The following is a 12,952-nucleotide window of genomic DNA, read 5'->3' on the forward strand; positions in this document are numbered from 1 at the left end:
CAGCATCGCAGAACAATTGGGAAAACATTAAACAGGGAAAGTTTTAAAGGAAAAAACATCCGAGTTATAATTTAGTAACATCTTTGTTAAGGGCAAGATTCAGAGTTAACGATAGAAAAAGGCTGAAATGAGAATGAACTAGTCGAAGGAACAAAAGTACTTGTCGGCAACAGCCTACAATGAAAAATAATAAGTGTGTATGATTGTATGGGAGAGGAAGTTTATAACTGATACGATAATTTCAGGCATAGAATATTTAGGAAGTAATAGGATTAAAGTCGCGTTGTAAGTAAATGAAAAGAGATAGACCTAAAAGAGGAACTAGAGGCTATGGGCAGTAGCGAAAAAGATGATGAGGAGTAAGTTCGTGTAAGTCAGCTTCATTACATTAGAATAAATAAGGATGGATCTAGCACCGAAATGGATACGTTTATTTGGAAGATAGCAGAAAGGGTATAGAATCATATACTACAGAAATGATATAAGTATATAAGAGGTTTGCTAAGATCACTATAGAGCTTCAACTGGTGGAACGTAGCGTAACTGAGGATAGAAATAGCCAGATATGGTATATGTTGGGAATCTAAGTAAAGATATAGTATCCTAAAAATGTTATATCTCTTAAACCAAAGCTCTAAAGAGGATTCAGGGAAGGAGTATCTCAGCAAGATGGATTCCTAGGATATCGAACCAACTTTATGTTAAATATAACAAGGGTAGATTTTCTATTCAAAGTCAACAAAGATGTATCATGACCTTGGTGGATCGATAGAAAGAACATATTACAGAGTTCGTGGCTCATTAATAAATAAATAGAAGTCTGAGAGACTGAAGTATCATATGGTTATGTCATTGAGGAATGAGGGAATGATTAGTATGGATTTTGTAATTGTAAGGAATTAGGAAAGCTACATATGGAATTATTCGATTATCTGGTAACTTTGGTTACCCAGTTAAGATCTCCAGTTCTCTACTAGTGCATGAGGATCAGTACATTCAGAGAAACCTAAAGAATATAGATTATCCCAGTATTACTTTCCACATTGAGATAAGTGGGTAGGCAGAACACACTTTTTCGACATCCAAGGATATGTCATGAGTATGTATATTAGAACCTTGAAGAAAATTAGGACGACCAGCTAGTGCGGATTCAATTTGCATATGGTATTAGTCATCACTCCAATATCCAGATGGCCCATATAAAGCTCTATAAGAATGGAGAATGTCATATTGTTTCAAATTTGAAACCCATCCTGAAGAAATTTATGAGAAGTAATAAGGAGGATAAGTTAACTCTTGGATACCTTAGACTTCACAGGATGATAGTTGAAGGGCCTACGAGATTTATCCTTAGAATTAGAATCTGCATATTCAGTCTTTTACACATTTATACTTCACAAGTGTATTGAGAAATCCCCCACAGATGTAACGATAGATGATTTTCGAATTACAAAACAGTTATCGTAAGAGAAAGTTCCTACTACCTTCTCAGATCGCTAAAGTTCTGGAGTTGTGGATTGAGAAATAAAGATATAGCCTCGGTAATAGTACTATGAAAGAATGTGAAGGTAGAAGAGATGAATTGAGAAGCTAAGAAAGATGTGAGATCCAAGTATCTGCATTTGTTTCCGTTACTAAAGGAGATCTATACAGAGGCATTATAACCTTCAGGTATGTATATGTTGTTAGTTATTGTCATTGGTAGTGTGGGACCATTGTTGTTACTGACTGGTGTAGCCCTGTGTGGCATTGTGTTGTTCAGTTACAGCATGACAGGATGGTAGTATTATAGCTACAAAGGAAACTCTGCCGAAATTTCCATAAGATCTCTGAGAGTTAACATTTGAGGATGAATGTTTCTAAGAGGGTAAGAATGTTACACCTCGAAAAATTTTGCTTCGTTAGCGTCGTAATTAAACTAACATAAGCTTGGAGAGGTCATGGAACCCTTATAATGTAAATCAATACTTTAACAAGTGTCAAGCAAGTGTCTAAAGATTCTGGGACCAAGCGAACCAAAGAAATTAAGTTTATCAAAATTTTGGGAAAACTTGGCAGAATTTTGGACAGGAAATTTTGGGTCAACTTGAGAGAGGTATATCTCCTAGAATATGAGGAGTTATGGAATGCATAACCTATGTAAATTGAAGTTCAGCGAGTCTTCTTTCCAATGCAACTGGCACATTGCAATTTGGAGAAGTATTGTGGGATTGTTGTATATGTCGAGGTGATTGGAGAGTAAGGGAAATGCTGCCCAATTTACTTTAGAATCAAGCTATCGTTGATATACGTGATACATTAGCGCCACTAATCTTGCATATGTATTCCCTGTTATAGGATTGGCGTACTAGTTGTAATTAGCTCGATTGTTGGATTGCTTGGACAACTTGAGGTATGTAAGGCTATCCCATTCTTTCTTTTTGGCATGATCCTTGTGAACAAAATGTATACGTAACACTAATCCATAATGATTCTACTCTTAGAATCAGGAATGATATTTGTTTCATGTTCCATAATAATATCTTCAAAGAGTCTCTCTTTAGATCTAGTATGGTCTCTAGAGTCACCTGCACTCCTATCATGCGCAAGCGCTATATGTGCGTATATTATGTATTATATATATATATATATATATATATATATATGGGGTATGAGGAAGGTGACGACATTATATACGCACTACCACCTGATCAGCTAGTCATATGATGATCTGATAAGATACGATGGGATGCCCATAGTGGCTTGGCAGGCGCATATATATATATATATATATATATATATATATATGCATGCACAGTATTTACGCATATCATTAGCCTCAGAGGCAGTTCAGATGCACAGTATTTATGCATATCATTGGTCCATAGAAATAGCTCAGATGTACAGGTTAATTTTCTATCTCGTGTTTCATGTTACTCTCATGTCTCTATTATGCTATTTTTCATGCTTTACATACTCAGTATATTGTCCGTACTGACGTTCTTTTGCTGGGGTGTTGCGTTTTCATGCCTGCAGGTCTTGATATATGGATTGACGTATCTCTTAGTAAGATATCATCTCAGCAGATGGTGATTTGGCATTTCACTTGCTCTGGAGTTGCCTTGTGAGTCAACATAATTTCATATGCATTTGCATGGGTATAGTGGGGCCCTGTCCCAGCCACGTTATGTCATGTACTCCCGTAGAGGCTCGTAGATAGATATGCACAGTTAGAAGTTCTATGACCTTCTCAGTCCATATTCTGTTATATTACTATTTTGACAGTCTTGTCTATCTTTTGGGTCGGAGTCCCTTATAGCTAATGATATTTATGACTTAGTATGATGGCCTATTCAGGTATGATTATATGATGAGATGCATGTATGTTTTGTGGTGCAAGGTAGGCTAGCTCCGGGCGGCCGTCGTGGCCCTATAATTGGGTCGTGACAAGCCTATCTTATTGGCGGCCGAAGAAAAGAGAGTTAGCTCATGAGCTTCACCAATTAGCTATCCTTGGAGTTCGATTATTGGACTCGGGCGATGCATAAGTTACTATTTAGATTCAACAGCATCATCCCTAGTATCTGAGGTTAAAGAACGTCGGTATGAAGAACCCATGCTAGTCCATTATAGAGATACAACTCCTCAAAAGAAGAAGACACCATTTGAGATTACTAGGGACGGAGCCCTTAGACATCGAGGCAGATTATGTGTTACTGATGTTACAGGACTACGCCGACAGATTATGGGAGAGGCTCATTATTCCCGCTACTCTATTCATTCGAGGACGACAAAGATGTACCATGATGTCCTAAGAGGTATACTGGTGGGACGGTATGAAGAAAGACATAGCGGAGTTTGTAGCTCAGTGCCCTAATTGTCAGCCGGTTAAAGTTGAGCACCAGAAGCATGGTGGGTTACTGCACAATATTGAGATTCTGACCTTGAAATAGGAAGCAATTAATATAGATTTCATCACAGGCTTGCCCCGTTATCAATGTAAGTTCGATTAGATATGGGTGAATGTTGACAGACCTACAAAATCAGCCTATTTTCTACCTGTCCGATTACATACTCAGCAGAGGATTATGCGAAGCTTTACATTTGGGAGATAGTGCGACTTCACAGTGTTCCAGTATCTATCATCTCCGATAGGGGTGCGCAGTTTATAGCTAACTTCTGGAGATCCTTCTAGAAAGGATTTGGAACACTGGTGAGTTTTAGCACAGCATTCCATCCCCAGACAGACGGACATGCTGAGCATACGATTCAGACGCTCGAGGATATGTTACGAGCATGTGTGATAGACATTAGAGGCATCTAGGATGATCATTTTTCGCTTATTGAGTTCGCATATAATTATAGCCACCATTCCAGTATACAAATGGCACCGTATGAAGCCTTATATGGGTGGAAGTGTAGGTCACTTATCGATTGGTTCAGACTTGGGGAATCAAAGTTGATTGGACCAGATTTGATTCAGTAGGTAGTAGAGAAAGTTAAGCTTATACAGGAAAGGTTATTGGCAGCTCAGATTCACCAGAAGTCCTATGCAGATAATCAAGGTGAGACCTGGAATTTTAGGTAAATGACTGGGTATTCCTGAAGGTATCGTCAATGAAGGGCATTATGAGATTCTTCAAGAAGGGAAACCTTATCCCTAGATACATGAGACCTTACAGGATTATACGTAGAGTGGGCCAGATGGCCTATGAGTTAGATCTCCCTTCAGACTTGGAGTCTGTACATCCAGTCTTTCACGTGTCTATGCTCCGTAAATGCATTGGGGATCCTTCCAAAGTCGTACCCGTTGATGATGTTCAGGTTACAGAACAACTATTATATGAAGAGGTTCCCATTTCCATCCTAGATCAACAGGTCCGTAGGTTAAGGACCAAGGACGTAGCATCAGTAATGGTACTTTGGAGGAACAAGAATATTAAAGAGATGACTTAGAAAGCTGAGAAAGACATGAGATCCAGATATCCACACTTGTTGCCAGCTCCAGATCAGATGCAGACTACAACACCATCATCTTCAGATATGTATTATGTTCCAGTTACACTTATTGGTCGTGTGGAATCATTGTTGTCATTGATTGTTACAGCTCTGTGTGGCATTGTACTGTGTTGTTGGGTTGTGTGGTATATTGATAGTGGTATGATTATAGAGGAGACTCTGCCTAAATTTTTGTAGACATCTAAGGGTACTAACATTTGAGGACGAATGTTTCTAAGAGGGGAAGGATGTTGCACCCCGTACTTTTGTACGTTAAGCATTTTCATGAGTTGGTTGCTATGAAATTGGAGAGAGGAATTATCTTTGAGGTTATATGAGATTAGACGTGTTCATCTTGAGTATACGAGGGTTTAAAATCATGCTTATTATGTGATGGAAGGATTATAGGTTAAACAAATCGACGAGACTACAATTCGATGAAGTTTGGCATTAGGGAGAAATTATGCGGATAGCAGAATGTTCTACAGCTCATAGAATGGACCAAACCCCCCCCCCCCCCCCCAACCGTATAATGGTAACAGTGGGGGAGGTCATTCTGTGACCATTATACAGTCCATTATACGGACCGTATAATGCATTGTATAATGGAGTCGGTGCCAAAAAAAATTATGTTATATTTTGTACCCCTCATTTTTATCTCATTTTCCCTAATTTCCTCAGACCCCAAACACCTCTAGAAACTTCTCCAACATATGTGATCAATTTTCCTAAGTAAACCCAAGATAAATCAAGGATTAAAAGTGAGAATCAAGTGCTAAAGGTTTTTAAAGTGTTGTTGAAGCTTGTTTCTCCTTCTTGTAGAAGCTTTAAAGGATACTTCAAGGTGAAGTAATCTTGGAATTGAAGTAATTGAGAGTTCTTGAGGTAAAATTCCATCTTGTTTCCATGTTTATGAGTTTATATGATGATTATGTTAGGTTTGCAGGGAGAGAAGTTGGAGGAAAGGTTCAAATATGAACTTGAGTTTATGTTGAGATGTAATCTAACTTGAGTTATGTTGCTAATGTAGTTTTGAGCTAAAAGCTTTTTATATGGATTGTAGTCGATGTTGAGATTGTGTTGGGTTTGTTCTACTTGGTATAATTGGAAGAAGAAAGTGTATAAGTGATGTAGGCAAAGCGTCTAACGGGCTATTCTATTGTATATTTCTAAATATTGATGATATAAGTTTGAAGAGGATCATATGAGGTTGCTATGTTGGTTGTTGGTTGTTGGATGTGTTGTGGTGATTAAGAAATATGGAAAATGCTGCCTGTTTCACTGTAGAATCGATTTATCATTTGATATACGTGATATACTAGCGCTATCTAAGTTGTATGTATATTCCTTTGTTATAGGATTAGCGCTCTAGTTGTGATAAGCTCGCTGTTGGATCGCTTGGACGACTTGAGATATGTTAAGGCTAATTTTCCTTTTTTGGCATGATCCTTATGAACGAAATGTGAACGTAACGCTACTCCATAATGATTCTATTCTTAGTAGCTAGGGATGTTCCATGTCGATTCACATTTTATAAGGTTGTTTTCAGTAAGTCTTTCTTCAGATTCAGTATGACTCATAGATAGAGTCTCTTGTTGATGAAAATGTTATCTCATAATGATGTACGGAGGTGTAACGACCTTACGTCACTCCGACAGATTCAGGATGCGCTTTAATTATGTGTATATATATGTGTGTGTTTGTGTGTGTGTACAGACCTATGACCCCTCAGGCGTTATATACACGTATATTATGTATTATATATATATGGGGTATGGGGAAGTAACGGCGTTATATACCCACTACCACTTGATCAGCTGGTTACATGATGATGATTATGATGATGCCCACAGAGGCCGATATGATACGATAAGATGCCCACAGAGGCTTGACAGGCGTTATATATGTATGACGCCTATGCACGCATGCACAGTATTTATGCATATCATTGTCCCTCAGAGGCAGTTCATACATACATGTTTCATTTATTCCATCCTATGTACTTTATGTTTCTTTCATGTTACTTTCACGCCTTACATACTCAGTACTTTTTCCATACTAACATCCTTTTTTCTAGAGGCGCTGCATTTTATGCCTGCAGGTTCAGGTAGACAAGTTGATGATCTGCCACTGTAGGTTGTTGTTCAACTGATATTGGAGCACTCTTCTTGTTCCGGAGTGGCTATTGCATTTTTGGTACGTTATACTTTTGTGTGCATACGGGTATGGCGGGGCCCTGTCCCAACCTTATTATGTCATACACTCCGATAGAGGCTTGTGACAGTCATGGTATAGTTAGACGTTATATGGCCTCCTCGGCCTATATTTTTCCTATTTAGTATTTCTTGATGGCTTTGTCGGCTTGCACAGTCTTGTCCAGCATAGTCATATAGTCTGTCTTTTCGGGATCATCTCTTTTTCAGTATATTTCTCTAATGACCTTGCAGATTTTTATCTAATGACCCTCTAGAGGTCCACTCTTGTTTATGATTATGATATGGAAGTATGATTAGTGGTTCTCGGCAGGTAGGGCCCGGGTGCCCGTCATGGCCCTCCAGTTTGTATCTTGACAATAAGTTTATAAAATTCATTCCACAAGGTCTCATTTGTGGCACAAAAGACAATATCATTCGGATAAACTTGAGGAATTAGTAGACTTGTGTTTTGCTTCATTAGAAACAAGGTGTTGTCAATCTTACCTCTTGTAAACCCATTATCAAAAAGAAATTTTGACAATCTTTCATACCATACTCTTGGAGCCTACTTCAATCCATATAATACTTTATCCAATTTGTACGTATGATTAGAAACCCATGTCTCTCAAATCCTGGAAGTTGTTTCACATAAACTTCTTCCTTCAAGTATCCATTCAAGAAGACACTGTTAACTTCTATCTGATAGTACTTGAACTTCACGCAGGATGCAAAATCAATAAGCATACATATTTCTTTTTTTCAGGATACTGATGCAAAATTTTCATCATAATTGATTCATTCTTTTCTATTATACCCATGTACTACCAACCTTTCCTTGTTTTTTGTGATTGTTTCCAGATAATCAAGTTTATTTTTTAAAACTAACCTAGTGCCAATGAATGTTCTATCTTTAGGCTTTGGTTCCAGATGTCATACCTTGTTCCTCTCAAATTGATGAAGGTCTTGGTCTTGTTGTCACATCAGAATTTATGGAGGTGATGACATTCTCACTTGGATGTGCTATCTTATATTTCCAGTTGCTTTCTTAAATGATAAGGGAATCAGGTTCTTCATTAGAATTCGCTTGTTTAGTTCCCCTTTTGGTTGTACATTGTGCATGTTCTCATAATTATTTTGGGGGCTAGGTTCATTGAGATTGTTTACCTGCTCAATTTCCGTTATTTAAAGTATATCTTGTCTAGCTTCCAGAAAATCAGGTTCTTTGTTAGTGATTCCTTATGCACCCAATTTATTGGTGGCCTCATGCGTTGCTTGATCACCATACCTCACTATAAGACCAACTCCTATAACCTTATCATCATCATACTGAATTTCTTATCCCTTTTCGACTATCTTCTTCATCAAAGATCACATGTGCACTTTATTCAAGACATAGAGTCCTTTTCTTATAGACTTTGTAAGGATTACTACAAGTGGAGTACACCAAGAAGAATTCCTTCATCAATTTTGGCATCAAATTTTTCCAGAGCCCGTGTTTTTCATTGTTGTGAACATAACATTTTCTTTTAAAGGCTCTAAGATGAGTGATGTTGAGCTTTATTTCCTTTAGCAACTCATAAGGTTTTTTCTCCAGTATTGGTCTTATAATGCATATGTTAATGATGTAGCATGCAATATTAACAGTGTCATCCCAGAAGGATTTAGGGAGATCACTACTATCAACATTGTCCTTGCCATGTCTTGCAAGGTCCATGCGGAGAAGTTCTAGATGTTGAGAAGTTATGATAAATTTCATGAGTCATGCAATAATCAAGGAAGTTAGCATTCTCAAACTCAGTCCCATGGTCAGATTTGGTGCTAGCCACTTGCATATTTATCTTTTTCTGTAGCATCTTCACAAATATTGCAAACACTTAAAAGGTATCATCTTTGGAGGTAAGAAATAGGGTCCAGATGAATTTGGAGTAATCATCAACAATTACGAACATATATCCATTTCCACTTCTGCCTTGAACTCTCATAGGTCCATACAAATCCATGTGTTGCAGTTCCAGTGGTCTAATTGTATTGGCCATCTTCTTTGATTTGAATAATGACTAAAATATTTTCCTCTAACACATGCATCATATACTTTATCTTCATTGAACCTGAATTGTGGCATTTTAAGAACCAGTTTCTTTGATATTAGTTTGTTATTTTGGCACTTTAAGAACCAGTTTCTTTGATATCAGTTTGTTGAGTAGTGAAAAACTTGCATGTCTAAGCATTTTATGATATAGTAGTGATTTTGCTTCATGTGCACTAAGACTCACAACTTGATGTTTGGAGGGACCAATAATGTCTGATGCGTATACATTTTTGTGTCTCTTTTCAGTTTCTCTATTTTTGTGTTTGTAACTAAGCAATCCTCTCATGAAAAGAGGACCTGGTTCCCTTTTATCACTCATTTGAATTATACTTATTAGATTGTTGATAAGTTGGCATTTTATGCTACTTTTTAGTGATAAATTCATGCCCTATTCGTGAGATTAATGGACTAATTATGGTTTGAATGATGTATTTTTAGGTTTTTTGGAGCCTTGGAAAAGCATAAGGATTGGAATAGCTTCAAATGCTTGAGAAAATCAAATATGAAGGCCAAAATTTGAAGAAAAATGGCTAAAAGTGCAAAGGAGAAAATCTGTATGGGCCACGTAGCTCACCTACATAGCTGGCCTCACCCACGTAGCTGAGGAGAAGAAAATTTGGCTTCTGGAAGTACCCACGTAAGCTACGTGGGTAAGCACGTAGTTGGGCGAGAAGTACATTTTTGCCACAATTTGGGATGACTTTAAATAGATTTTTAGGGCACTTTCTTATATCATCTTGACACCTTTGAGCTTAGGAGAGCCTCCATAGCTACTTTTTGCAAGTGTTGAAAGTTTTGATCTTCGAGTTTGCATATTCTTACTTAATTTACTCTTTAATTATGTCTTTAGTTTCCCTTTATCTTGTATTTCTATTTCTAGTGCGAGGAGCTAAACTCCATAGCTGGGGTTGTGACTCTTAGGACATTAATGTGAATGGGTATTTAATTATCTTGCTTATCAGTACTTGAATTGTGATTATTTACTTGTCTTTAAGCTTTACTGTTAATTAGGCGGGTGCAAACACTAAATTAGGCCCTTGTATGTCCATTTCTTTCTTGGAAAGGTAGAAATTGATTTGGGTATTGAACAAGTAGCAAGAAATTGAGCTTATTAAGGAAATAATAAAACTTGATTAATGAAATCAAACTAGGAATGGGGAGATTTTTACTTGGGTCATATACAATTGGGTTTTTATGTATTCTTTTTGGTTTGGAAAAATTCTTACGAAAAAACTTGCTAGAGTTGGAAAATTCTAATGAGTAGTAATTAATTGGATCATAATCACTAATTCAAAGTAGTTAAGCAAGATAGTTATGTCCATGAACTAACTATGTCGTATTGGGGTCACAACCCCAGTTCTTCTCAACATTTGAAAACAAACAAAATATTTTGCATCCTAAGTGTTTAATAAAAGTCCTAGCTTAGTTTAATAGTCTAGTTTTAGAAGTAATTGTTCAATCATTCTCTTATTTGAAGACTACTTTAGGCATTTCTAAATTCTTATACATTTTGACATCTTAGCACACACATACTCCTCCTGGGATTAACCCCAACCTTTGTTGGGTTTATTATTGCTACGATTGTACTACGTTTCATTTGAGGCGTAGGATTGGACGTTACCAATTGTGCCTTAGACCTTTGAAATAGTATATCTTTCAATCTCATGGGAGTTGAATCCTTTAATTTTCCACTTTCAATTATATCTCCTTTCTTTCTGTTGCCAAAACCCACACTTTCCCATGACAAGGTTTTAGTGAGAGTAAATTTTCTTTATCTCCTATCACATGTCTAGAGCATAAAATATCCACATACCACATGATGTTTCTCTTCTTCATCTTTTCCTCTATGTCATCCTCCTCAGAGTCTGGTTCAGGAGTGGCCATTAGTGTTAGTTCTTCATCTGAGGCAGGCTTCTCTTTGGCCATAAAGGACTAATCTTCCCTTTTAACTTCATCATCCTTTCTTCTTATGAGGAGACTTCTATAGCTGCTAGAGCCCTTCTGATTTCTTGAGTCACTCTCCTGGTGGTCATTCTATTTTCAGGAACCTGTTCCCTGCTTTGTTTGTCATGCAAGCTCATTCTTGACTCACTCTTTCTTTCTGGGAAATCCTATATGGATTGATCAGGACATTCATACCTCTGACATGCATTTGAATTACCTTTTTTTAGATGTTTTGTAGTTTGATGTGTTTCCTCTCTTTAAGAATCCTCTTTTCTTGATCATCCTTTGAAAACTTTTTGTTATGAGAGCCAGATCTTCATCACCGAGGTCTTGATCCTAGATAGCTATAAGGACCAGGTTCACATCTCTTCTTGGGGGAGTATTCTTATAATTATAGAGGTTTCTTATCTTATAAGTCTTCAAATTTCTCATGAGCTCATCCATGATCATTGTCTCCACATTATTTGCCTTCATAATAGCATCCACTTTGCTTTTCCAAGAGTCAAGTAGTATAACAAGAAGTTTCCCAATTCTTCTGCTTAAAGGGATAACCTCCCCAAGTGAATTCAATTCAATTGGTAATATGTGTGAATCTGTTGAAAATCTCTTGAAGGGATTCTCCTTTATTCATCTTGAAAAGCTCATATTGCTTATTTAATAAGGCAATTTTTGACTTCTTGAATTGAATTGTTTCCTCATTGTGGCTTATAAGGTATCCCACACTTCTTTGGCAGTTTACATGAAGAGATTGTGTTGCATTCATCAGGTCCAATGCCACAAAGAATGTCATGCCCCGAACCTAGGTCTAGGCGTGCCGCACCTGGTGCCTGAACTGGACCAAGCAAACCACATGCATGACTTGAAATAATGTGAAACATGAACATGTATGAAATGAAAATCACAATCATGTTTAAATATTGAAAGTTTGAATAAATCTGTAATTAATAATATTGAAATAGTTTTGAAACATAATATGTAGCCACCATGGCTAAACCAATATCTGACAACACTGACATGAATTGCTAGTCTAGTACCTCTAACATGAATATGAAAACTAATTATTTACCGGGACAAGCCCCGACATACATCAACTATCTAATAATGACAGAAAAAGATAACACCCCAAATGAAATGTGGCTCACGAGCTGGCTTATACTAGCAAGTCCTATCAGGAAGTCCTATCGCCATGAGTCTCTGCACTTGCATCGTGAAATGCAACACCCTCAGCAAAAGGGACATAAGTACCATGGAATAGCACTAGTATGTAAACCAACTAAAAGCACAAATAGTTGTGGGGTGCTTGGCGGAATGAGCATCCCAAATCATAACAATAAGATATTATTGAATACTAGAATTGAAAACATAAGGATAACTGAACTGAACATGAGAATCATAATTATAATTACCCATTTCTGAATATGGGCGAAATTACTTTTTTATCTGAGTTAATAAACTATGGCTTTTGGCCCAATTATAAGTATGCAATTTTGTGGCCTCGGGCCCAACTATATGTATATGTATACATATATATTGTGGCCTTAGGCCCAAATATATGTGTCCATCATTTCGTAATTTATATCATGAGCATCTGAATCGTACTGTAGTTCTAACATGGATACTGATTTTTATTATCATGAGACATGGAATCATGGAGTATTAATTGTTCATAGGCATTTCGTGATTCATTACTGAGACTCGTGAAATAGCAAACATGAGCATACATTGATTACGTGTGAGCTCACGATGT

This window comes from Lycium barbarum, chromosome 4, assembly GCF_019175385.1.
Source record: "Lycium barbarum isolate Lr01 chromosome 4, ASM1917538v2, whole genome shotgun sequence".
NCBI lineage: Eukaryota > Viridiplantae > Streptophyta > Magnoliopsida > Solanales > Solanaceae > Lycium > Lycium barbarum.